The sequence below is a fragment of the Furipterus horrens genome, unplaced genomic scaffold (assembly GCF_987537825.1).
Source record: "Furipterus horrens unplaced genomic scaffold, mFurHor1.1.pri manual_scaffold_7, whole genome shotgun sequence".
NCBI lineage: Eukaryota > Metazoa > Chordata > Mammalia > Chiroptera > Furipteridae > Furipterus > Furipterus horrens.
Window position 1 is genome coordinate 25403223 of NW_028327177.1, and position 27595 is coordinate 25430817.

At 42.2% G+C, this 27595-nt stretch overlaps 1 long non-coding RNA gene across 1 annotated transcript in view; it reads right to left on the reverse strand.

Annotated features, from left to right (window-relative positions):
- Positions 1–1502: 1502 nt before the first annotated feature.
- The window catches only part of LOC150004139 (uncharacterized), a 38479-nt gene continuing 12386 nt past the window's right edge, over positions 1503–27595 (reverse strand). Inside the window, exon 3 of the long non-coding RNA XR_016512364.1 lies at positions 1503–2088. This is a non-coding gene — a long non-coding RNA (uncharacterized LOC150004139). The remainder of the gene's footprint in view (positions 2089–27595) is intronic.

A 27595-nucleotide genomic window follows, 5' to 3' on the forward strand; every position in this document is an offset into this window, starting at 1 on the left:
AAGTCCTGACTGTCCACTAGGCTTCCCTGACATCACTCCAGTGGGAAGGAAAAGGTGCTGCATTACTGTGAATAGGGTGGACAGGGCCCCGCTCTCCATGTGGCCTCTCTCCACTGAGTCCATGAAGGAGATCTTGTTACTCTTTGGGGGATAACATTTTCATCCCCTATTCTGTCCTCTTTCACACCACCCTGGCAATGGATTTTACATTTGCAATTTTCATTACAGTCTCATGAAGAAGCCATCTAGGCTCTCCACTCTAGCACTGGTGGGGCTGGGACTACAGTTTTTTTTTTTTTTTTTTTTTTTTTCCTGTGGTATTTGGCTACAGTAGAGCAGTTTTTAACTAAAAGTTTTCTGTTCTTGCCAGGCTGCCCCTTTTCTGATTTTTTTGGCTGGAGAGAGCAGGCTATTGTTGGGGCTTTTTGTTTTTCTCAGCTTGTTGGCATTTTGGGGTTGTTGGCTTCTTTAACTCCAAGTCTGAGATAGGCAAGGCAAACAGAAAGCCCAGAGAACTCACCACTGTGTTGTTCCTTGGATCTCGGTGTCCCTAGCTGTTCTGATTTCTCTCCACCTCTCAGAGTCTCCTTATATATAATGTGTGTTTTATATATAACGTTCAGGGTTTTTCATTGCATAGGGAAAAGTACTCTGTCTTTGTAGAAGTCTCTAATTGGCCATTTTGAAATATAGTCAAAACCCACATTCTGAGTCAAACCAGAGAACAGTGTTATCCACAGGATTCATGAAGGTGACCAGATTGATAGTCATGAGAGCTGACAGTTCTAAGTGGTCCTCCGAGGAACACCGAGGGCTGGGAACCTCCTCAAGGCATTTATTTAGCTTGAAGTTTTTAAAATCAACTATGTAAAATGAGGCATAATCACCAGTCTCCAGTCAGAGAAAGATTGGAGCAGTTGACCTTGTCTTGTGAATCAGTGGGCGTCACCCATATCTCAGGTGGGAGCTTTGCCTCCAAGACCACAGTCATCAAGATTATGTCTTTGCTGTCTGGCCCCAGAATCTACTCTCATCATTGTCTCTGACAGCCAGACTCACATCCTCCACTGGAATTTATAATTCCTACTTTTTTTTAGGTGGTGAGAAACCTATAATAAGCCTCAAATCTGATGATACTTTAATCACATGTATATCCTTCATCTTTGTCAATGCAGACTGTTGGAAAGTGTCTGCCAGATTTACAGGACACTCTGCAGGTAAAACTGATTTTTTTTTGTTATCAACAATTCATTGGTAAGAGATAAGAGAAGAAATTTCACCCTAAAGACAGTTTTAAATAGATCTCAGACAGGCGGTAATAAGTCATCAATCGCATTGAAAGGTCTTGGTCTAAACTCCCATTTCAATCTTATGTGCACCCAGACTGCATTAGAAAGAGAAAGAAAACATCACTTTCTGCCTGATACAGAATATTCATTCTAAAGATGGGGCCTTGATCAGGATTAGACTCAGTGGCAAATGACAAAAAAATCACAGTGACAGTGGCTTATACAAGATAGTTATTTATTTCACTCCTTCATAAAAGTCTTGAAGAGCAGTCCGGAACTGGTATGGCGGCGGTGCACTGAGCAGGGACCTTCTCTCCTTTCTTCTTGCTTTTCCGTTCTCAGTATGAAGCTTTCATGTCGTGGTTCAGTGACAAGTAGACGTACTCTCTCCCTTATAGTGAGACTTCCTGATCATTGTGATCACCCCTTTTCACTGGCCTGATCTGAGTCACAGGGTACAGTTAGTTGGCAGGAAGGCTGGGTAAGTAGTGCTTCTTCTAAGTGGCTGAGTGCCACAGAGAGAATAAATAATGGGGGCAAATAACAATTCGGTCACTGGGACTAACAATGATAAAAATCTCTAATGTTAACTGTAAGTGACCACCCCATCTGATTTACTTTCATTTGCTGTCGTTGCGAAGCAGTTGAGGGTTTTTTCATTTGAGGGCCACATCTGTCTTTGGGAGTAGGGTTCGAAAGGAAGCAGCCCTCCTCTCTCCAGCTGCTGCATATGAGTGTGTTCTGACTCAGCAGCCGCTTAATGCTCAGGTTCCAAGGATGATTCATTCTGCCATGGAGTCTGTGGAATAATACAGAATAAATATTATGGCAAAGAGATCACAAGACCAAGCAAATAGCATGCCCTTGCCAGGGGAGATACAAATGTGAAAAACAAATCACATCCAGTTGGCCAGAGAGTCAGAGCAAAGCTGTAGGAAGCTTTGGTCTCTCTGATGCTAGCAGTGTTGCAAGTGACCAGTCCACTCTTCTCCTAATTTCCCCCCAATATACGGAGAGATAAATCCATGAAATTAAGAGATTGATTTTAAACTCTGGCTCGACTGTATGCATATAATGTGAAAATTCACCTGCAAAGCTAATGTTAAAGGTTTATAATGTTAGAGTACTCACTTACCACGGCCCCCTGGAACCCAGAACTAAGTAACTGTGTCTGAAATTTACCAAAAGCATGTGCTGTCACTGCTCTACCTTAAAATAAAAACTTCACCTGTTTACAAGCTCTCACTTCTCTAGAGCTCAGCAATCTGCAGCCTCTTGGGAATACAGCTAAGAAACCCATGTCTATGAGAAAATAAAATAGATGGTATAAGAAGTCAAGTATTTTTTTCCCTAAGGAAGCCCAGACTACTCATTGGCTCCTGGCTCACAGCCCCTATCGTCTTGCACTACACACAGCTCTAATGAGTGTGTTACCTGGCTTCTAGCTTACAAGCATGTTGGAACTGTAGAAGTGGGAAGACGGCTGTGCAGACAGGCACATGAACAGCAACAGGAAGTAATATTGTCAACCTGCCAGCAAGAGAAGGGACAGAAACCTACAAAAGGTAGATAGGAACATTAATAAATCTGGTTTCCACAAACATTTAATGGGTGGACAAAGAACCATGTACCTGGTTAAAGTACCATGTCTTTGCTCAGTGAACACTGATGGAATATTTACCCTGTTATCCTCACATTGGGACACGGGAATGAATTCTGGACAATGGAATATAAACAAAAAGTGCTATGTGGTACATTCAGGTATGGGCTTCTAAATTTCTTTTAAATACATCAAATGTTCTGTCTCTCCCTTATGTTCCAAAATGCAGAGAATGCAGTGATGGACTCTGAGACCCTAGAAGATTTTGGAGCTCCAGATACAAAGGGTCCTGGTTCCTGAATGACTACATAATGCAGAGCACTTGTACTGACCCACATTGGATTGTGATGCCTGCTAGAAATATTGCATTTTGTTGGGTCAAGACCCTGAGTTTTGGGGGTGGTTTGTTACAGTAACCAGAATTTCTCAACCAAGATAATAGAGAAATTAGTACTGAAAATGCTGTAAAAAACCAAAAAACCAAAATAACCTGTGGCATCACATAGTAAGCAGCAAGAAAACTGACAGAGCAGGATGCTGTCTAAAAATCCATGCAATACGGTGGCAAAACTTTGGTAAAATTGTCACCTGTGATATCTTGGAGGCAGACCGTAGGTCTGTTGCACTTGTAGCTCTGTGGGGAGTAGTTAGAAAACCACACATTAGTAGCGTGTTGGTTCTTATTGGCTGCATTTGACAGACTATGAAAAGAAAGATGAGCTCTTCCCAAAAGCGGCCAGAGGTGACTTCTAAAAATGGTTACTTGACCCAGGAAACTTCACAAAATCATGCAAATCAAGAGGTTCAAATCTTCGTGTTCATTTTAAGAATACTTGTGAAACTGCCCAGGCCATCAAGGGTATGCAGGTGTGAAAAGTCACCAAGTATCTGAAGAATGTCACTTTACAGAAGCAATGTGTGACCTTCTGTCATTACAGTGGCAGTTGGCAGGTGTTCCCAGGCCAAACAGTGGCACTGGACACAGGCTCAGTGGTCCAAAAAGAGTGCTGAATCTTTTGCTGCACATGCTTAAAAATGCAGAGAATAATGTTGAACTTAAGGGTTTAGATGTCGATTCTCTGATCATTGAGCACATCCAAGCGAACAAAACTCCCAAGATGCAGCGTAGAACTCACAGAGCTCATGGACGGGTTACCCCACACATGAGTTCTCCCTACCACACTGAGAGGATTCTACTGAAAAAGAGCAGTTCCTAATCCAGAGAGGAGGATGCACAGAAGAAAATAATATCTCAGAAGAAACTGAAGAAGTAAAAACTTATGGCCTGGGAGTAAAGTCAGCATAAAATAAGTACTAATAAAAGTTTTTTTAAAAAATGAGCACAGGAAAAAAAAAATTGGCCAATCTGTAAGCAAAAGTGAAAAGAAATAAAGTCCAGAAATTCCCGGTCTCACAAAGTTGGAAAATCCAACTATTTTAGGCTCCAAATCAAACAATGTTAAGAACAAATAAGGCTTTGAGCAACAATGTCCCAAGAAAATTTCTCAGTCGAACATGTGGCTCAGCCTTGCATTAAAGGTCAGATCAAGGCTGTGGCCCCCTAAGCCAGGTCTGATAGTTCAAAGGTAGACACCATTAAGTTGAAAGAGGCATGGGGGAAAAAGGGCAGATTGGGAACAAAAAATAAGGCGGCCTTGAAAACTATGTCTAGGAAGGAATTTGGGGTAAGGTTACTGGCACATGGAACTGCCCTGAAGTAAAGAGATGAGAAGCCTACAAAGGTTTTGAATCCAGCAACCCAGACCAAAAACATTTTGACTATTCCAAAAAAAAGTTTGGAGCCCCTAATCTTTTTTCCAAAGACGGCATCCTCCCAAATATACATTTCAGTTGTAGCCAAAGAAAATGATGCCTAGTGAAGACCATGCCAAAGGGGAAGTGCAGAGCCACAGGAAACAATGGAAAGTTCCTCCCAGAGAAGAGAATTAGAGTTTAACGAAGGCTATGAATGCCTAGAAGGTTTCACATTCCTAAGGATCAGTGGCTGCTATGTGTTTTCCACTTTCTCTTCCAAATGTGAGTGATTAATGCAGTAGTTCTGTGTTCCACCATTTTATTAGTATGTGCAGAAGGCAGGGCTGGGACCAGGGTGAGGCAAGTGAAATGCCCATGGTGCAAATTTAAGAAAGTGCTCACTCTCAGGTGGGTGCGAGGGTTGATGTTGTACACAAAGAGCCATAATTAGACCTGATGGAGAGGACCACACATCAACACATAATCTGAAAATTCTGACTTTTGAGCTGAATGTCATAACTGAGGCTTTGGATTGTACCTCTTTGCAGGGTGCATGGAAGAAAGAATGAAACAGACATTTCGTTACCAGAAGCAAGGACGTAAGCAGAAACTGGCAAGGCATTCCCCCGTACCTATGCTCTCTCTTGCCTGACACAATGGGAAGCTGCATTTTCTTATCCCTCTGCACCCCGGTGGGGCCCCGTGACTGTGTTCTGCCCAGTACAATGCAATGCAACTTTAGGCCTGGTTCCTAAAACCTCTGGTGCAATTATCACCTGCCACAACATGCAAACAATTGTAGTGGAGAGCTCCCAGGCCCTAGAAGGTGGCAGAACCCCAGATAGAAGGAACTTTGTCAGCAGAATACACATTTCTCTCGAGCTCACATGAAACATTTACTAAGACAGACCACATTCTGTTCCAGAAAGCACACCTTAACTAATTTCAAAGAATAGATGTTATACAATGTCTATTCTCAGACCTCAATGGAATTAAACTAACAATCAATAACAGAAAGATAGCTGGAAAATTCCAAAATACGTGAACATTAAACAACACACTTCCGAGTAACAAATGAGAAAAGAAGAAATTTCAAGGGATATCTAAAAATGTTTTGAGCTAAATGAAAATTTAAACACAACTAATAAAAATTTGTGGTATGCTGTGAAAGCATTGCTTAAAGGGAAATTTATAGCATTGATGGCATATTTATAAAAAAGAAGAAAAATTTAAGATCAGTAATCTAAGTTTCCACCATAGAAAAGTAGAAAAGAATGAGCAAATTAAATTCAAAGTCAACAAAAGGAAAGAAATAAGAATTAGAGCAGAAATCAATGAAATGTAATGACTCCTAAAGATGTTCATGTAATTAATCAAGAAAATAAATTCAAAAGCAGAATGACAAATAGATCAATATAACAGAGTAAAGAGCCCAGAAATAGACCCCCATAAATATGGTCACTAATCTTTGGCAAAGGAGCAAAAGCAATACAATAGAGCAAAGATAGTCTCTTCAGCAAATCGGTGCTGGAACAACTGGATATCCACATGCAAAAAAAAAAAAAAGAAAAAGAAAAAAAAAGAATATAGACACACACTTTACACCCTTCACAAAAATGAACTCAAAATGGATCATGGACCTAAATGTAAAATGCAAAACTATAAAATTCATAAAAGATAACAGAAAAAAATCTTAGATGACTCTGGATATAGTGATGACTTTTTTGATGCAACAATAAAGGCACCATTCATGAAAGAGAGAATTGATAAGCTGGATTTCATTAAAATTAAAAATTTCTGCTCTACAGAAGGTACTATCAAGAGAATGAAAAGACAAGTCACAGACTTGGAGAAGATATCTGCAAAAGCGATATCTGATAAAAGAACGTTACCCAAAGTATACACAGAACTCTTAAAACTCAACAATAAGAAAACAAACAACCGATTAAAAAATGGGCCAAGGACCTTAACTGTCACCTCACCAAAGAAAATATACAGATGGCAAACAAGCATATGAAAAGATGCTCTACATCATACGTCATCAAGAAAATGAAAAAAAAACACAAGATACCCATAAATGTCTAGTTGAATGGTCAAGATCCAGAACGCTGACAACAGTAAATGCTGATGAGGATGTGGAGCAACAAGAGCACTCCTTCACTGCTGGTGGGAATGCAAATGGTACAGCCACTTTGAAACCATTTTGGTGGTTTTCTTTCTCCCTCCCTCCCTCTTTTCCTTCTTTCCTTCCTTCCTTCCTTCCTTCCTTCCTTCCTTCCTTCCTTCCTCTTCCTCTCTCTCTCTTTCTTCCTTTTCCCTTCTCTCATAGAATTACAAGACAGTTATGTTTTTCTGATTTGGTTTTTCAAGCAAAAATTAATGACCACTTCTTGAAAAAATTACTATAAGTAAGAGTGCACATAGAACAAGAAATAACTAATTCTGTTCCAAAGCAATTTTAGTGAGAAAGATGCTGCTTCTTTGGTTTATTTTTTATTTTGCAACCCCTCCCACTGCCCGCCCCAAACCAGCAGCCACTTATTATTTCAAGTTTTATGTCATTAGAAGTCTGGACACAGGAAAGCTGAGAACCCTGTAGCTGTCATGTAAGGCTTGGGGTACCCTTCATGGCCCATTCAGACTGCTGTGAGAATTTCAATGTAAGATTGAGGTCCCCATTTTCTTGCCAGGTATGTAGGCTGTGACCACTCTCAGCTCCTGGACGCTGTCCTCAGTTCCTTGCCATGTGGCCTCTGTAGGCAGTTCCTCACACGGACATTTGCTTGCTTCCAGGCCAGCAGGAGTGTGTCTCTCCGACTTCCTTAAGGGCTCAGTCCCTTTAATGACTTACCCGATTAGGTTTGGCCCACCCGCATCCTCTCCCTTTGTTTAACAACTGATTAGAAGCCTGATCACAAGAGTGGTATCCCATCATTTTCACAGATTCTGCCTGCACTCAAGGGACGGAAATTATATAAACCATGTACACCAGGGGGGGCAGGATCCTCGGAGGTCACTGGAATTCTTCCAGCCATGGCTACTTTCTCACAACTGCCTCCAGGGAGGCTCCTTTGCTTTAATAAGAAGTGTGGATCTTGAAAAGATAAGACAAACATTCTCATTCGATTGACTTGAACTTCCTTTGATGGAACTGAGAGGTGAAACCCTGACTTACTAAAGTCCGTGGTAGTGACTTGGAATCATGGCCAGCTAAGGATGGGCGTGGATCAGGAACACCAGGATTCTCTACAACTCTTCAAGTGGAATTTGGGTTACTTCATTTCCTTTGTTCTCAAGTCAATGAAGTCATCTTTGGCCAGGTCAGCTTCACTACTGCCAACTTCACTACTGCCATCTGTGTCAATATGGAACAGATTACAGATTCCCTTTGCACTGTATTGTTTGTGCAGGAGTACACTCAAAATATTCTGGGGGCTTGTGGGTCGCTACAGTTTTGGGATTCAAAGGAACCCAGAAAGTGTCTTCGTCACTCTCGGTTCTAGCATGTAGAAGCTTTTGCTTCAGTGATGGAAAGTTTGAAGCTTCTTCCTTCCAAGTGTGTAGGTTTGGCCAAAAGTTTGTGTTAGTTTAGTTTTTTTTTTTTTTTTTTTTTTCAGAAGAACTAGATTGGGGACTCCAGGACCTTGGTCTGAAAGATTTGCCTCATTCAGTAGGACCTCAACTCTCTGCCTGATACACCAAGCCGTGATTAGATGCCCCCACTAGCATTACTAGGAACGGGTTCTTCTTTTTCTCAGAAGCATGCATAGAGACCACTGCTTTAAATCCAGTAAGCCCTCCAGGACCTGTCTTATTCTGTCTGGTTGGTAATATTCTGCTGCTATTAGTTGACAAAATCTCATGAAAAGATGGCAATGCGAGGCCTCGGCTTGGAGAAAGGTGAATACACCCACGGCATAGGGCAGGCTGTAGGCAGGATCTTTGGCACAGATGCTTGCAGAGCAGCTTTTTTCTCAAAGGCAGGTGACCAGATGGGCAGCTGAGCTTCCAGGGATGCCCCCTGGGACCCAAGCACAAATTTTTTTTTTTTTTTTTTTTTTTTTTTTTGTTTCATCAAAGTTTGCTCTGCAAAGACTCTTCACAGTTTTAGAGAATGGGCTCAGAAAAACATGTTTCTTTTACTGATGGCATCTGATGGCATCGGTCAGTAACAACGAACAAAACCCAGAAGGTCAAAGAGAAATGTTGGTAGTTTTGTTCTTCTCCATGCCAAAGGGAAATGTTATCACTTTCAATTATTTGAAGATCTGCTTCAAGCTACAAGAAAGGACTGTTACACATTTTGGAGTGGGTGACATCAACTGAAACATTCCTCCTTGGTTTCAAGCCCCTAGTAGACCAATTTCAGGGTGTGTGGTTTTGCCAAGGTCTCTCCAATCCCATGGGGATTCTTTAGCTTGGCCACAGGATGAGCAGTCTTGCAGGATACACCAACATAAGGCTCTTGATTTGAGATTAATCCATTTGATAAAATTCTAGTATTTCCAAAACAGGGTTCTTCTCACACGTCCACACTGTCTGAGTTAGTTGTGTTTTAGGACTCAGAAGTGTTTGCATGGGCAGAACCAAGACTTGGTATCTGATTGCATTTGGCAGTGAAAATAGACCACAAAGCACAAAAATTTGATCATACTGTACTTTCTTTTCTTCAACATTTTCTAATTTAAGCTACACTGAACAGAAGCAAAGGCAGATGTTTGTATTCAAAAGATAGGGTACATTTTATTTAATTCTCGCCAATGGTAAACTATTTTAGAAATCTTAAAATGGCAAGAGTGATAATTATATATTACCCACCCACATACTTAGCACGTGATAAAGACAATTTTAGTAAGCAGAAGTCAAATTTGGGAAGTTCCACCAGCAAACTGTCCCATTCACTAGTTTTCTGTGTAATTAACCAGGCAATTGCAAAAGCTTGGCGCTGATAATGAACAATGATGTCCAGTTCTGTAGGTTTAAAATGAATCACATAGCTTCCAGCGCATTACACTGCACTTATAAATGCTTTTGTATTGCCAACATTTTTACAGATGCCTGATTGGTAGAAAACAAGGAATTGACAGCACTGAGAGAACTGTGATGCTCTACTTCCCTCCAGACCTCATACAACTATTCTAGTGGATGAGCATGACATGAGTGCATGGAGAACTGGTCTCGGCTTTTCTTACACTTCATTACAACTTGGTTACTTTCATTCATGGCAGCAGCAGTATCATAGGCATAACCCTGCATTTTATTCATATTAACTCTGATTTGCTGCAAATAATTTTATACCACAGATAACGAATCTTGGCCACGTCTTCCTCATCAGTGAGCCTCTCTTTTAAGTGTAGACTTTGTTGGTTTTTATGATTATCTTGCATAGATTAATTGCGTTTTTTTTCTTTGCAGTATTAGTCTTCTTGTAAAATAGTATTGAATAAACTGAAAAAAAAATTCATATCCTACAACTACTCTGTCTTTAACATCCCAATGATTGTGAATTTATACATTTATAGAAATCAACTCAAGAATGCTAAAAAAAATTTGCTTTATATATCAATGAAATAAACTCCTAAAAGTAAATGCTACTTTTCAAGAAAAAGAAAATATTTTCACCTAAGAACGTCAGGAATATTAGAATGAAGGTAATCTATTATCAATGGTTTTACCACAAAAATCAATATTTACTTTTACGTTGTAGTGTTTTCAAACATATTTCAACTTTTTCATGCTTTCTAAAAAATGTAATGACTCCTAAAGATGTTCAAAGCTATTTTCCATCAGAAATTTTTAATGACTAATTTTTTTAAGTGAAGGAGACTAGTAAGTATAAATAACAGGATATTGCATTTTTTGGCAATACCATATGCCAACGATTGAAACAATTTCCTTAAAGCCCGAGAATTTACCTGGGATGTCTTGTCATCTTCAGGTACATTTCTGTGGATACTGTCTACCACATAATTTCATGAACTTCAAACTCTGTGCAGGATACCAAGTGGAAGCTGAATCATTGTCTGGCTAACAGATGGACTCTGATTAATTGTTGGTGATGATAAAGCCTCTATTGCATGTTATCATCATTGACACCATTCTTCAATTTACAGTGGAATATTAGCACATTTTTAAAGATAGTAACTGACTTCTGTTTTGACAATGTTTTAAAAACAACCACACTTCCAAACAAACAAGACTCATGCAAGCCTACACAACTGACCACGACTGAAATTTTCATATTGCTAAACAACAACTACAAAACGTGTGTAACAAGCCTCGCAAACTCTACAATTGTTGGCAGGAACAAATAAGTCCACTTGATGAGACAGGCAAAACCCCACCTGCGGAACAATGCCAGGACTCACCATTGTTTTAGATAAGATAGTCAATAGTGTCCTGTCTTTGTCTGTTTGGGCTACTATAACAAACATACCATAGTCACAGGGATGTAAAGTACAGCATAGGGGAATATAGTTAATAATATTGCAATAACTATGTATGGTGCCAGCTGGGTACTGGAAATAGCAGGGGAACATTTTGTAAAGTATATGACTGTCTAACTACCATGCTGTACACCCAAATGCAATTCAAAATAATATTGAAAGTAAACTGTAATTAAAAATAAAAGAAATAAAGAAATCAACATGTAATTAACCAAATAGTGTATATAAGCAATGGGTCAGCTTCCTCTCAGGGGGATAGAGCTTTGGATATGAAACCTATCTCCTTTACTTGCTGCTAGTAAAACTACCTTGTATCACATGAGCTAATTCCTTACAGTAAATTAATGTACTTATCTATCTATCCTTTTGGTTCTGTTTCTTTGGAGAACTCTAAAAGAGCAACTTAGCCATTTACATTTATTTTAATTAATATGCTATTGGGATTTATTTCTTATTTGACATGTCTTAAAATTTTTTCTTCTTTCCTTTGGGTAGAACACATTTTCTTCTCATGAAGAAAAGCATATCTTACAGAAAATATCTCTAGTCAATGTTTTATCAAAAAATTGCTACTTGATTTTTAACATCCAAATGTCATTGTGCATAAGTGTATTACGACATGAGACTTTTGGCTGATGTTTATATAGGAAACAATTGTGTTTATACTTCCTAAATTCAGTACAATATTTTAAACAATACAATGAGAAGGAAGTGTCACGTTACATTCCCAATGAAATTGGTAAAATATACAAATCATGTGCAGACATTCTGAAAAGTGCACTAAGTGCAAAGAAAGGGAATATATGTTTCAGATGTTGCAGAAGCAGAGACAAGAGGGAACAAAATTTCAAAGCTGTAGAGCATATGGCCGTGTGGTAAGACTTAGCAGAGAGGCAAGAGCTGAAACGTGGGTAATTGCAGGCAGGAAACAACATGAACCAGCAGAACTCAAGAAACTGGCCGCATTAGGTCATTCTGAACACAGGGGTCAAGTAGAGGCTGAAAACAATGGCAGAAAAAACTTCAAGGTCTACATTGTGAACCACTGGCCCCATTCACATATTTGGCCCTCATAACACTGGAGGTTGTAGTTATTCTTATTACCATTTCTATCCCAGAAAGTTCGAGAAGATTACCCTCTAGAGAAAATGATCAACTACAAAGAAAAAATTTCACTTTAATCTGGGAAGGTTGCCAAAGAGAGTCTGGGACCCCATCCAATTACCCTTCAGAAAATGCCATCAGAACAGTCCCCAGCCACTCAGTGATTCTAATCACCATCTATCAAAATGATCATATGGCTTTAATCCTTTCATTTGTTACAGTAGAACTCTCTTAATTGACTTATATTTAACAGACCAATACTCACCATCTCTCCAGAAAACATACTGACAAATGTTTATGGTACAGGACCCTTGAACAATGTGGGGGTTGGAATGCTCACCCCTATACAGTAAAAAATCCACATATAACTTTAACTCCTAAAAACTTAACTATTGCTGTCTCTCGGTATCCTTGGGGACAGCTTTCAAGACCCCACAGATACCAAAATCCTCAGATGCTCACCCCTACCTGTGCACACATCCATGGGTTCCCAACCTCGAATGCAAAACCTAAGGATACCAAGGGCTGACTGTATTTATTGAAGGACATCCATGTAGGGCCACGCCCCACTCCTTCCCCCAGTTCTGACTGGCACCTCCCCTTCTCCCGACTCCCAGTGGCTTCACCCTGCTGAGGTTGGGCTCCTGGCAGACTTTGGAACAGTTTGAATTGTGTGGCTCTAGTATGAGAGAAATTTTTCCCTTGCACACACAACTAGTTCAGAGCCTTCCCTTCACACAGCCAAATCTTGTCTGTTTGTGCCTGATAAACTGTAGGCCTCACCCTGAAGACTCCCTGAGACCCCACCCCACAACAAAGGTGTACAAGCACCCAGTACGTAGCAGCTAGCCTTGATATACATGAGACATTTGCTGAGTGGTCACAGATCCAGCACTGGCACCAAGTTTTAACCTTTGTCCGTCTGGTGAACACAACTCGCCTTACCTGGTGACTCACTGAGAACATACCTACCTTATGCAGTTCAAGTACCACCAAGGGTTCTTTGTGACTGAGCCTAACAGGCAGCTGGAAGGTGGAGGCAGGAGGAGGTAGGTCTCAGGGCTCCTTGGGACTTTTGCTGACCTACCCCCAGGCCTGGTGCTGGTAAAAGCCAGCTTCAGTGAGCAGCTTGGTCTTTCCTGCATGTACCTAGGCCCAGCAGAGGCAGCCACAAACTACGGTTCAGTTTGTAGCTCCAAACAGGTTGCCAAGGGCCAGTCACAAGCAGCATCTGACATTATTCTGCACCAGAGTCCCTCCCAAGAGGCCCTAGAATCAGTATACCCAGTGGCCAACTTCAGACAACATCAGAGAATAATCCAACTAGCTTCACAAGCAGCATATCCAAAGGGAGATCTCACAGGCACCAGACCTTGCTGAGGTGAATTTTGCTCTGCACATCAGCTCATACACTGTGGGTGGGGTTGATCCTCACAGTCAGCCAGCCTGAAGGATGACTCAACACACAAATGAGCTAATAGCAATCCAGATTCAATTACAACAAAAGGGTCCATATAAACCACACAGGGGTCATTCCTTGATCAGTTGTGCTGGTGAAGGAAAACAACACACAAGTCCAGGAATTACAGATAGTCCCAAACTAGATGAACCCAAAGAGGCCTACACTAATACATATAATAATTAAAATGGCTACGGTTAAAGACAAAGAGAGAATCTTAAAAGCAGCAAGAAAGACAGTTAGTTACCTACAAGGAAACTCCTGTAAGACTGCCAGCTGATCTCTCAACAGAAACATTTCAGGCCAGAAGGGATTGGTATGAAATGTTCAAAGTGGTTAAAAGCAAGGCTTTCATTTTAAAATCAAAGGAGAAATAAAGAGCAAGAACATGCAATGCAGCATTGAAGGTCCCCATCTTCTTACACCATCCATGAAAATAAACTCAAAATGGACTGAAGACTTAAATGTTAGTCTTGAAACCATACAAATCCTAGAAGAAAACCGAGGCATTAAAATCTCGGACATTTCTTGTAGCAAAATTTTTTCTGATATATTTCCTCAAGCAAGGGAAACAAAAGAAAAAATAGACAAATAGAACTACATTAAACTAAAAAGTTTTAGCACAGCAAAGGAAACCATCAACAATATGAAAAGACAACCCACGAATGCGAGGACATATTTGCCAATGATACACCTGCTAAGTGGTTAATATCCAAAATTTGTAAAGAACTTATACAACTCAACACCAAAAAACCAAACAGTCCAATTAAAAAATGGGCAAAGGACCTGAATAGACACTTCTCCAAGGAAGACATACAGATGACCAATAGACATATAAAAAGATGCTCAACATTACTAATAATCAGAGAAATGGAAATCAAAACGACAATGAGATACCACCTCACACCTGTCAGATTGGTTACCATAAATAAATCAACAAACAACAAGTGTTGGTGAGGATGTGGAGAAAATGGAACCCTTGTGCACTCTTGGTGGGAATGCAGGTTGGTGCAGCCACTGCAGAAAAAAACCATAAACCCTAATTCAAAAGAATATATGCACCCCTATGTTGATTGCAGCATTATTTACAATAGCAAAGATTTGGAAGCCCAAGTGCCTGTCAGTAGATGAACGGACAGAAATACATTGATAGAATAGAATACTACTCAGCCAAAAAAAAAAAAAAAAAAAAAAAAAGGAAATCTTACCTTTTTGTATAGCATGGATGGACCTGCAGAGTATTATGCTAAGTGAAATACACCAGTCAAAGAAAGACAAATACCATATGATTTCACTTATATGTGAAATCTAATGAACAAAATAAACTAACAACCAAATGAGAAACAGACTCAGATAGAGAATAGACTAACAGCTGTCAGAAGGGATGAGGTAGGGGGGCTGGGTGAAAAAGGTAAAGGGATTAAGGAAAAAAAATGGGGGAGGAGATAAATAGTGATGAAAGTAAACTTGACTTTGGATGGTGAACACATGATACAATAGACAGATGATGTATCATAGAATTGCACTCCTGAAACCTATACAATTCTATTAATAAATGTCACTCCAACAAATTCAATATAAATAAGAAAGAAAGAAAGAAGAAAGGAAAAGAGATCCATGTATAAGTGAGCCTCTGCTGTTAAAATCATGTTGTTAAGGGTCAATGGCATACTGCACATGCATGGCTAGCACGCTTCTCTCTAGTATAATCATGCACTTCTCTTCCTACAAGTTGAGTTCTTTGGTTGTTGTTTGTCCCCAAATTGCTTTTTACCACTTGTACTTGTTATTTTAAATATTTAATATAATCAAATATTTTAAAGTTTGGTAAAATATGAGTATGAGGTGAAAAAGCTATTGATCCTATTTGGAATGGGCAGAATTCTAAAGACTTCCCTCAAGACTCTCATCTCCTGATTACTCAAACACTAATGTGAATACTGTTTCACAGGGACTTTGAAGAGGAAATTAAGATTATTGATAATCTGACCTTCAAAGAAGGAGATCATCCTGGATTTTCCAGATAGGTGCGAAGTAATCACACAAGCCCCTAATAATAGAAGAGGAAAACAGAAGAGATGAGTCATAAGGGAGATTGGAAAGATCAGAAAGAAGTGCAAGAAGAACTTGTTCCACCATTGCTGGCTTTGAATATTGAGAAAGGATGCCAAGAGCCAGGGAATATAGGCAGCCTCTGGAAGATGAGAATAACTCTGGCCACCAGGCTGCCAGGAAACAGGGACCTCAGTCCTTACAACCTCACAGAACTCAATTCTGCCAACAACCCAAATGATTCTGGAAATGATTTTCCCTTAAGAGCCTCCAGTAAGGAATAAAGCTCAGTTAACCCTTCTCTTACAGCCCTGTTGTTACAGAACCCCTGGGCTGCTCCAGTTGAAAACAAACCCATGGGCTCTTTAGTTAGGGGCCCGATTGCCCGCCGCCAAAATTATAACTCTCAATACCAGAGTTTGGTGAAAAGAAAAAGAATTGTTTATTTAACAGTTATATAGATTTAGTTACTTGCGGATTTCTGTTGTTAAGTCTTATGCTCTTTAAAATACCCACAAACACATATCCTTGCCTCCCCCCCCTTCCAAACCAGGCTAGTTTTAGGGAAGTCAGAGAAACCGTTTCCCTACTTTCCCAACACAGTTCAGCTTTACCAGCAGCTGCCAATCATTCAATCTGATTGGGGAGGTCCTTTCTGTGCTGTGGTGCCCTCCAGCTCTCAATGCAGAACCACCTGGATTCTCAGCCTCCTTGCAAACTGCCTTCTTCCTGAAAACTGCGTGGATCTTCTCTCCTTCTCAGAACTGCATGGCGAGAGCCTCAACGCAGCCTGGAGACCCCTTCTCCAAGCCACATGGAGAAGGCCCCTTCACCAAGCCACGTGGAGGGAGCACATGAGAGAGCGAGAGAGCGAGAGCGAGAGCGAGCGCGAGCGTGCGAGTGAGAGAGAGTCAGAGCGCCAGAGCCAGAGCGCGAGTGAGAACCCGAGTCAGAGAGCGAGAGTGTCTCAGAGTGAGAGCACGAGCGAGAGCCAGAGAGAGTCTGAGCGCCAGAGCGAGAGCGCGAGCCAGAGAGCGAGAGTCCCAGAGTGAGAGCACGAGCCAGAGAAAGTCCGAGCGCCAGAGAGAGTCAGAGCGAGAGTCTGAGAGAGTCTGAGTCAGAGCGCCAGAGCGAGAGCCAGAGTGCCAGTGAGAGCCAGAGCCCGAACGAGAGCTTGAGAGAGTCCCAGAGTGAGAGCACAAGCGAGAGTCAGAGCGCCAGAGCCAGAGCCAGAGTGCCAGTGAGAGCCAGAGCCGGAACGAGAGCTTGAGAGACCCCGCTAAAATGTCTGCAGCTGCTTATATATCCCTGACTGCGTCATCTGACGCAGTGGGCGTTGCAAACAGTTCTGACCATTCACAGAACCTTACGTAGGCTCTGTGTGCTTTCCATACCATCCCCTGGTTCAAGACTCCTCCCATCTGCCTGAGGCTTTGGATGCATTAAAGCCATTTGCATAAGAAAGACAGTAGCCACCAGCCTCAGGCATGTGGAAGCACTTGAAAAGCTGCTTACTTCTCCCCATCCCCCAGCAGCAAACTCTGGGGATTTTTGGACTCCCCTGTTTCTGTAACAGTTTCCCCCCTTTCAGACTAAGACCCTTTATAATCTTATAAAGGACAATGGGCGAAGGTCTCATGCTCCTCTAACTGCTTCCTGCTGAACGTGGTCGTCGTCCTACCTACCCTTGGGTCTAGAAATCCCTAATAAGAGTGGGGATGTAGGGGACGGTGCCCTTCCCACATGGGGAAGAATCTTGCAGAGTCCAGGTCAGTTGGCTATTCCTGGGTAGCAGCATGCTTGGTTTCCAAGGGCTGGTACTGCTGGACAAGCTGGCATTCTTGTCGTATTCTGAGGGCAACAGACTTGGCAACAAGGTTAAAAAAACACAATTCAACCTATAACCTCTATATACAAAAGGCAGGGATTAATTTTTCAATGTCCCACGTTAGGAAAAGAAATGGCTTCTTTGGAGGAAGGTGTGCAGGGCACGTCACACCTGTTCAAAGCCCTTTTGCCCACTATACTTAGTTTGGGCTGAGGGGTATAAATTTTGGATTTCCCCCCTCTCAGACCTCTGGGCCCTTTCTGTCCAAGCCATTAGGACAGAAAAGAAACCAGTTTTAAAGTGAAGCCTGCAGATCACCCCATACTTCACCAACTCAGCCACTTAGTTCAGCCAAACCGTTGAGTCTCAGGAGGTGACAATGCAGATGGGCTTCTTAAGTGAGGCCTATATGTACAGATAATTACTCAGGTAGAGATCATAGGCTTATGCCCTATGAAAACAGAAAGAACATGCATGTTAAATCACACAACACAGTTCACAAACCAGTCTTCAAATCTGAGAGACTGTCTTATTGTTAAGACATCCAGTTGCAAGGCACTTGACATTCTTCTTGCCTGTAAATAAAGCATTCTTGATAATGTCACAGACTTGGTTTAACTTTCAAATGGAAAACAAACTTTATAGACAGTTAGCTGCACTGAGCATTGCAATTTTTCTTAAGTCATGATTTTTCTCCTTAAGATCACCCTCCTTGCCAGTAAAGGCACTGCATTAAGTCCAGTTTTTAATTTAGCCTGTTCATTTGCATAAACACAACAAGAGCAGTGATTGATCACATATGATCTTTAAGTCTACTATGCTGGAACTTACGCAAGGAACCTTCATGTTGACTTTTGTCTGCCCATCAGGGCACAGAAGCTGAGCCACATACCTGCCATTCAGCCTTGCCTGCAAACACCTGCTTTCCCAAGTTCTTTGGGTTTTCCATTGTGCCTTAAGGTTCTTTCCAGCCATCTTTCAGGAAAGCAACCTTCGTTCCTTCCCTGGAAAGACTGCCGTGAACCGCACAACCAACCAAGGTGTCAGGCCTTTTTCCTTCTGGGCTTTCCTTAGCTTCAAAAGTCAAGTCCAGTTCCTCAGGGCTTTCTGGTAACAACCAGAGCCTAAGCATGCCTCCTTCAGGCATGTCACTCCAGTCAAAAGTCTTGGTTAACAATACCTTTATTAACAACTGGTCTTTTTAGTTTTATGCAAAGAAACCTAACGGTAATTACTTACTCCTTTAAATTGCCAAATTCTGGAGGGATCAGGTAGGAGAAAAATACACAGTGTGAAGGAAAATCCTTGTCCTTCTAATATTCCCAAAATTGCATTTCCATGCCTTATACTTTCTTTTGTTCACTTTCCTACATGTGAAGTTTTTTTAACTTTCTCTGGGAAACCTCAATTTTCCTTTCAGATTATATGGCCAGTACCAATACACAGAATTCCAGACCCTTCCTAGGCCTCAGGGAATTCTAGACCTTACATAGGTCTCTAATGGCTAATGCCAAACCAATACAGGGAATTCCAAATGACCTTTCATAGGTCCCCAATGGCTAAATGCCAACACAGGGAATTCCAAATGACCTTTCATAGGTCCCCAATGGCTAAATGCCAATACAGAGGTACAGTAACCATACAATTAGACCACAAGTAGTTGAGGTTTCCCTTTTCCCAGGTTTAAAAACTTTCACAACCTTTCTATATATTTACCCATTCAGATTTAACCATAACCCATTTCCAATTCTTTTCCACACTGTAAAGGACTCTACCCAAACTCAATATTTGGCAGCTAAAATTCCCTAGATTTGCAAGCACATGCCTAAAGCAAAAGAAACATTTTAAATCTGTGTTTCAGTTCACTGTCCTTTTTTTCGAAAGAGTAATTTCAAATCTTCTTCCGGAGTGCAGGTCCAACTTTCCCTTTCGGTGTCAGTCACAGCAGCAGGGTCTGTGTCCTCCTCAGGCGGTGCTCGTTTTACCCGTGTGTGGTGTATCCAGGGCTTGATTCCTACCAGCTTCAGCGAAGAATGTGTTGTTAGCAAAACATCATAGGGACCAGTCCATTGTTCAGCCAGCTGCTGTTCGGGACCTTGTGTCTTTCAGTTCTTCAGTAAGACTCTGTCCCCAGGTCCGAATTGGTGCAAGGGTTTTCATTTCTACTTCCCTTCTTACGATTTGGACACTCATTTTTCCAATGGCCCTTCTTTCTGCAATAAGCACACTGGTCCTTGCCCAATGGTTCTTTCCTCCTCTCTTTAGGGTCCTGTTTCTTCCTTTGGCCTCTCCAGCCTGTTTTAAAGAACATCAGGTCCTGTCTTCTCTTTTCTACTCCCCTTGCATGGTAAACTTTAAATGCGATGTCCACTAACTGAGAGGGGCTCATTCCTAATACCCCATCTATACGCTGGAGTTTCCGTCTAATATCTGGGGCACTCTGCCCAATAAATGTCATGTTCACCATTCTTAAGTTCTCTTGTGCCTGTGGATCAACATCAGTGTACTTTCTATAGGCTTGATAGATCCTCTCTAAGAACGCAGAAGGATCCTCATCTGGTTTTTGCTGAATAGTCTGTACCATAGTCAGGCTTTTTGGCTTGGGTACCCCTTTTCTAAGTCCTTCCAATATACACTTCCTGTAGTGTTTCAAAGGAACTAAGCCTCCACCATTTGGGTCCCAGTTAGGCTCTGTCCAAGGAATTGCCACAGTTGGGTCGGGGGTCCCATGGGGATCCTCTCCATGGAGACGCTGAGCCTCTTTATTAGCCTTACTTGTAACCAGTCGCCTCTCATCTCCAGTTAGAAGAATATTTAGGAGAGCCTGTACATCTGCCCAGTTCGGGTTATGAGTGGCAAAAATGGAGGCAACAAGCTCTACCATCTTCTGAGGATCTTCCCTATATGAGGGGTTAGAATTCTTCCAATTTAGCAAATCTGAAGTGGAAAACGGAGTATGGGCCCAATAGTAGCCAGAGGGCTGGCCTTGCTGATTTATTCCACCTATTGGGTACTGCCGTAGAGGGAATTGGCTTGCTCCGAATTGGGAGGTCCCCTGACTATACTGAGTTCCTTGGCAGGTTCTGGCGGGGGAGACCCACTCCTCCTCCTGTAAGGGTGGAGTCATTGACTTTGCAGTCATTTCAGAGGCTGGCTCCAAAAAGGGTGGTGCGAGAGAAGTCCCTTGAGTTTGCAAAAGGGCGGGCACCACGGAAGCCACTTCCATCTCTGGAGGTGGTATGGTGGAAGCAACCTCCACCTGCAGAGGGCGCTGCGCCACAGGAACCGCCGCCCCGGAAGCCTGGGCCTCCTGCAGAGGAGGTGGAGCCACTGCTGCGGAAGCTATGGCCTCCTGAACCGCCCCCACCTGTGCCTGGCTTGGTGCCAAATTAGGGCCTTTGTCTCCCGGATTTAGAGAATTAAAGAGGGCTACTTCCTCATTCTCCCTTTCTTCCGGCGTTTGACTCTCAGGAAAAGGCTTTGAGACCTCTTTTTTCCTCTGCACCATTATTTGGGCCTCCATTTCTGCTAAGGTCTTATTATGCAACTCTGCAAATGCATTTAGATAATAAACATCTTCCCAATTTCCTGATTGCAGACAGTACCCCTTTAATTGATTAATGACATGATAATTCAGGGTACCATTCACAGGCCACCTTTTCTTACCACCCAGAACATACTCAGGCCAAACAGTATTACAATAATAAATATTTTTCTAGTCATAGGATAACGACAGTATTTATCCCAATTTTCCAAAATTCTCTCCAGTGGGCTGCCATCAGGGACTTGCCCAGAACTGCTCTTATTAACCCAGACATACATGCTAATGGCTATAACCAAAACAATCCCAAGGACTAGAAAACATATATACCACTCCGGCATCCATAATTCTTTTACGTCAAGGAATTCTCCTAATCGGACAAACAAATCTAGTATCCACGATGCCATTATTTTAGAAATACACAGAAATAAGTTTTAGCAAACAATCTTACTTCTCTAATCCCTTCCCAGTTCTGTTTTCTTTTCACCACACAGGCGTACTTAGGCGGTCGGCGCCCTCAGAAGGTGTCTCCCAAGGGGGTCGACCTGCCACGGGCAATTATTAACGTCCCATCTGGGTCGCCAAATTGTTACAGAACCCCTGGGCTGCTCCAGTTGAAAACAAACCCACGGGCTCTTTAGTTAGGGGCCCGATTGCCCGCCGCCAAAATTATAACTCTCAATACCAGAGTTTGGTGAAAAGAAAAAGAATTGTTTATTTAACAGTTATATAGATTTAGTTACTTGCGGATTTCTGTTGTTAAGTCTTATGCTCTTTAAAATACCCACAAACACATATCCTTGCCTCCCCCCCCCTTCCAAACCAGGCTAGTTTTAGGGAAGTCAGAGAAACCGTTTCCCTACTTTCCCAACACAGTTCAGCTTTACCAGCAGCTGCCAATCATTCAATCTGATTGGGGAGGTCCTTTCTGTGCTGTGGTGCCCTCCAGCTCTCAATGCAGAACCACCTGGATTCTCAGCCTCCTTGCAAACTGCCTTCTTCCTGAAAACTGCGTGGATCTTCTCTCCTTCTCAGAACTGCATGGCGAGAGCCTCAACGCAGCCTGGAGACCCCTTCTCCAAGCCACATGGAGAAGGCCCCTTCACCAAGCCACGTGGAGGGAGCACACGAGAGAGCGAGAGAGCGAGAGCGAGAGCGAGCGCGAGCGTGCGAGTGAGAGAGAGTCAGAGCGCCAGAGCCAGAGCGCGAGTGAGAACCCGAGTCAGAGAGCGAGAGTGTCTCAGAGTGAGAGCACGAGCGAGAGCCAGAGAGAGTCTGAGCGCCAGAGCGAGAGCGCGAGCCAGAGAGCGAGAGTCCCAGAGTGAGAGCACGAGCCAGAGAAAGTCCGAGCGCCAGAGAGAGTCAGAGCGAGAGTCTGAGAGAGTCTGAGTCAGAGCGCCAGAGCGAGAGCCAGAGTGCCAGTGAGAGCCAGAGCCCGAACGAGAGCTTGAGAGAGTCCCAGAGTGAGAGCACAAGCGAGAGTCAGAGCGCCAGAGCCAGAGCCAGAGTGCCAGTGAGAGCCAGAGCCGGAACGAGAGCTTGAGAGACCCCGCTAAAATGTCTGCAGCTGCTTATATATCCCTGACTGCGTCATCTGACGCAGTGGGCGTTGCAAACAGTTCTGACCATTCACAGATCCTTACGTAGGCTCTGTGTGCTTTCCATACCATCCCCTGGTTCAAGACTCCTCCCATCTGCCTGAGGCTTTGGATGCATTAAAGCCATTTGCATAAGAAAGACAGTAGCCACCAGCCTCAGGCATGTGGAAGCACTTGAAAAGCTGCTTACTTCTCCCCATCCCCCAGCAGCAAACTCTGGGGATTTTTGGACTCCCCTGTTTCTGTAACACTGTGAGACTCTAAGCAGGGCCTACAAACCAATGAGATATTATGGGTATTATTTTAAGCAGCTAAGATTGTGGTAAGTTGTCACAGCAGCAATAAGAAACTAATACACTACTGAAGCCTAAATTTGTGACTTTGGAAAGATTTAACAAGAGGAGTTGCTGAAAAATGCTGCTTTCGAATTCGATGTGAACACAACAATTGTAAAAGATTGGAAGGAAGATTGTGAAAATCTTGCACAAAAATACATTCCATGTCCTTCACACATGCCCTTATGTTTTTGCTCCACTTTAATGGCACCTAACCTAGAAGTTGAAGGCAATACGTTATGTGTATGGCTTATGCAGGAAAGGAAAGACAACTCAGAATTTCACTAACCCAAACTAAAAGAAAATAACTTAGCCCTACCTTAAAGACTGATGTTTATACAGTTTAAGGTAAAATAAACTGTATAAGGTATCTACGTCATTTTAAAAAAGATTCTGTGCTCTAAGCACGTTTGATAGACAAATGAGGAGTGCTGATTGCCTCTGATAAGAGAGCTTTACCTGTAAAGTAGTAAATCATCAACTGCCTTCCTAAAGTTCCATGTTTCTATCTTTATTGGCTATACTGGTTTGTGCGGTGCTGTCTTTCATTGTAAGCCCTCTGCAGAATGATGCCTGCTATCTAGGGGGTGCAGTGTGGTTGGGGGTCTCCCTTTCTGGGCTGGCCTGTCTGTGGTTCTTCTTCTGCAGCTACCTATGTTGTAAATATGAGAAAGTTTCATTGGATGCCATGAATTTCCATTTTCCAAGTCGGGTAGGACCTGCCAGTCTCCCCACCGCACAGAGGTCCTTGAATTGCTGAGATGACACATTCTTGGCTTTAGGTTTTTACTGCTTCAGGGGCTGCAAACTGAAACGCTCTGGGTGTGAGGCAGGTGACCTGAATGAGAAAGGGGGGACGGAGACCTGGCAAAAGCCACAGAGTGGAAAGGCCAGGGACAAAGCAGAGGACCTGCCAAACAAATAACAGGGTGCCTGTCTGTGTCCACTGCTGCGAATATTATGCCCACTACCAGCTGTATTTTAGATCTCTTCTACTTTCATTTTTAATGACTACTGTACCTGATAAAAATATATACGTACAGTTTTACAAATAACTAAAAGGCATATTAATTGCAAGTAGGTGCCTAAAGTAAAGTTGTATTTTTGTAATATAGCAAAACATTTCCCCCTACATTTCAGTGAATGACCGATGCACTCATTTGTCATTGTATGGTTCTGTCATACGATGAGAAGGAACCAGGAGGTCTGAGAGGACCAGTATACCTGTCATGGGGAGCAAGCTGAGAAAAGAAAAGATGAGGGCACGCTGAAGAAGGTAGAAAAGAAAAATTGTGAAAGAGCAAAATAAGAATTTTGAGAAGCAGTAGGAAAAGGCCTTTGACATTTTTAATGACTAACTCAGAAAATACAGTTTTCTGGATTGAAGGTGTACTGCCTACTCAAATGTAAGTTCAAATTACATTCAATGGCTTTTTAAATACTGTTGTATATCCTACAGAGGGTCATGAAATTTTTCCATGTGCTTCTGAGGAATTCTTCTTGAGATATTCTTTTCTAATCATTGGTGAGAAATCAATTTTAATGACATCTGAATTGCTTTTAGAAAAAGTTGTGTATATTCTTTCCTCCAGCTCAGTTGCGCTAGAACATTAGTATGGAGATTTTTGGCACAGCAAAGAACTAGTGTATTTTGACTATTTGTGTTAAAAGTTTTTAGGGAGAGGTTTCATTTTTTTCTACAAAGTCTGCCAATCTCTGGCTAAAACAAAGCAAATAAGCCAGCAGTATAAAATTAGACACCAGTTACATGTCTTTTTAAATGAAACCTATTGTAAATAGATAATTGAGTGAAAAAAATTATAATGGTGATAAGAAATTAAAAACTAACCACTATCTGTCTAAAATACAGCAGAACCAAAAGCCTATAAAGAACGCTGTTTTATGGTTCAAGCAAACAATAACCAAAATATATAAAAGTTAATTCCCTTATTACATTGTTTTAGGGAGTTATTGAAGTTACTCAAGATTAAGGATATTGAAACAATTATAATTCAGAGGCTGTCTTGTTATGTTATGTAGTTTAAAGCAAGATGCAATCAGGAGAAATTTTTCACTAATGAGAAACAGAAAGCAAATTTAGGATAATTACAAATATCTGATAGTATAACCTTGGTAACTAGTTGAAAATTAAATGTTAGCATAGTAGGGGATTTTAGTTTTTGATATTTTGTGACTCGTGTGCACTTAAATAGGACTGTTTTACTATGAATATTGAGTTGTTGAGGAATTATTTTAGGCCATGAGCCAGGACAGGGAATAAGTGTTTAGATCAGTGTCAAAGTCAAATGCCTACAGGGACCAGGCGGAGGACATAGAAAATGAAAGTGGCCTGATGTGAGAATAAGGGGAATAGTGGAGACAGGAACCAACTAGGAGGTGGCATTGCATCTAAAGGGGCAACTGTTGACAAATGGGAATGTGGGTGATGAGATCTTCATATTTTTAAGTGATTCTGGGTATTTAGATTTCATGTAACACCTCTTGGTATTTAATTCAGCAAATCAATTTTAAAAAACCCTATGAGTTAAATAAAACTCTTACACTGTCTGGATTCAGCTTGCAGATCATCTCTAGATTACCAAGGGGCATGGCATTAATGTTATGTGAGTACTTACTAAGTGCTTGCAGATTTGCAAATCACAGTACTGTAGAATACAGTGGAGCCACAAAATCCCATGAGGGTAGTAAGCCATGGAGAGAAAAGATCAGCTCTGACTCATGTTAACCCCATCCAGAGCCTGGACTGAAACTGACATGCTTCCTTGTGGTCTCCCCATGCTGATAGATGGATATTTTCTACTTCTTACCGTCCCCAACGACTTAACCCTTGAATGGTTGTAGCTCTAGGCAGGGCTCTCAGTTCCAACTTTCTGCCTACTCCACTGTCACCTTGTGGCCATGAAATCCAGAGTGTCCTGATTACCTAGCAGGGGGCAAACACTCCCATCCGTGCTGTGGCAGCAGCAACTGTGGCCCTGCTCTCTATTTCAAAAAGGTCCGTCTTTCATTTGGGCTTTTGGGCTTCTTGTGCTTTCTTAGGAGCTCAGTTCCACATTTAAACAAACATTTGTTGTGTTTCATTTAGCATTTAGAGGAGTTTGTGGTGGGAAGAGTTTTATGTTCTGGAAATGGAAGCCCACGCGCTTCCCTTTTCTCTTTCTCCCTTGGATCTTTTCAGACCAAAGACTCCTGCATCTAGAATATGGAAGGAGTTCCAAACTTGGTTTGGCATCCTTCTTATACAATAAATCTCACTGGATTAAACCTTTGATTCCAGCTACAGGTGATTATAGAGCCAGCATAAGCAGCCACCCCATGGAATAGATGCCAGGGGCAAGACTCCAAGTATTCTCCTTTTTAAAATGTTATTTATTTTAGAGAGAGGGAAGGGAAGGAGAAAGAGAGGGAGAGCAACATCAATGCATGGTGCCTCTCATGCACCCCAACTGGGGACCTGGCCCACAACTCAGGCATATGCCCTGACTGGGAATCAAACAGGCGACCCTTTGGTTCGCAGGCCAGTGCTCAATTCACTGAGCCACACCAGCCAGGGCCCAAGTCTTCTCCTTTTATTTTAATTTTTGAAGGTTCATTTAAAATTTAAAAAAATATTTAAATTGAAATTACTCCTTTTAAGGTTAAATTTCATTCACATTTTAGATTTCCAGGTGTTGGTAAGAAAACCCCTTTTGATGGGCATATTAAAATGAGTGCGATGGCCTAGTTACACAAAGCTGCTTTGATTTGCTTTACATTTATTTTGAATGAAATTCATTGTAAAAGAGAGCCTCTTACCTGCCCAGCTGCCGGGACATCCCGCAAGATGATGAGGGGCCAACTTCACCCGACCTGCCACACTCAGGCCTGGAGCTCCGACCTGTCATGGGATGAGTTCCCCGAGATACGACTCATGAGGGCAGGCATTTTCTTCGAAGAAGGAAACCAAGTCAGGTCCAGTGGCTTGAATGATTTTGGAGACCTGTCCAGACAGAGTGTGCCTGCTGGGCTGGATGCTTTCCTGTCCTCGGTTCCTTGCCATTAGCTGCAACCATACAACTGGAGTTTGCTGGAGAACTGAATAGCTCTTCTCCCAACAAGTCTTTAGCTAAGAGAATGCCCAGAATGCAAACCATGGCCAGTGGCAAGAGAGCAGACAGGCCCAGTCATCTGCCTCGGACTACACCTAGGAAGAAGGCACCTCAGGAGAAGAAATCCCTTGCTGGCAATGTCTTAGAAGTTGTCCTGGGCTGAAAATCCCAGGCCTTTATCCCGGAAGTACCAGCAACCTCCTCTCCAGTGTCTGGCCCTCCCGTGCTTAGGGTTGCTAAGAAATATTCCTTGCTCCTTTCGGGGCCCAAACAGCCCAAGCACAACTCCAGGAAGAAACCAGTGGTGAATAGGACAAGGGAGCTTGACCTGCTGGCCTGAGAAGATACCGACCCAAATGAAAGCCCCAAAGGTCCGACTTCCAGCAAACAGGCCAGGGCTACCTCGCCTGTCCATGCATTGTGGAGGATGCAACTGTGGAGACCCCAAGATCAAGACCTTTCAAGTTCCAGGACGCTCA